Below are 667 nucleotides of genomic sequence, written 5' to 3' on the forward strand. Positions count from 1 at the left end.
AAGATGCCTCAGTGAATGCGGTGTTCACACACTCCCACTGCTGTGACGGTCTCAGTGAGTGCGGTGTTCACACACTCCCCCTGCACTGACAGACTCAGTGAGTGCTGGGTTCACACCTTCCCCCTGCAGTGACAGACTCCGTGAGTGCGGTGTTCACACACTCTCCTTGCAGTGACAGTCTCAGTGAGTGCGGAGTTCACACACTCCCCCTGCAGAGACGGTGCCTCAGTGAGTGCGGTGTTCACACAGTTCCCCTGCACTGACAGTCTCAGTGAGTGCGGTGTTCACTCACTCCCCCTGCAGTGACGGTGCCTCAGTGAGTGCGGTGTTTACACACAACCCCCTGCAGTGACAGTCTCAGTGAGTGCGGTGTTCACACACTCGCCCTGCACTGACAGTCTCAGTGAGTGCGGTGTTCACTCACTCCCCCTGCAGTGACGGTGCCTCAGTGAGTGCGGTGTTCACACACTCCCCCTGCATTTACAGTCTAGTTGAGTGCGGTGTTCACACACTCTCCTTGCAGTGACGGTCTCAGTGCTGCGGTGTTCACACACTCCCCCTGCAGTGACGGTCTCAGTGAGTGCGGTGTTCACACACTCCCCCTGCAGTGACAGTCTCAGTGAGTGCGGTGTTCACACACTCCCCCTGCAATGACGGTCTCAGTGAG

This window comes from Pristis pectinata, chromosome 14 (genome assembly GCF_009764475.1).
Source record: "Pristis pectinata isolate sPriPec2 chromosome 14, sPriPec2.1.pri, whole genome shotgun sequence".
NCBI classification, from domain to species: domain Eukaryota; kingdom Metazoa; phylum Chordata; class Chondrichthyes; order Rhinopristiformes; family Pristidae; genus Pristis; species Pristis pectinata.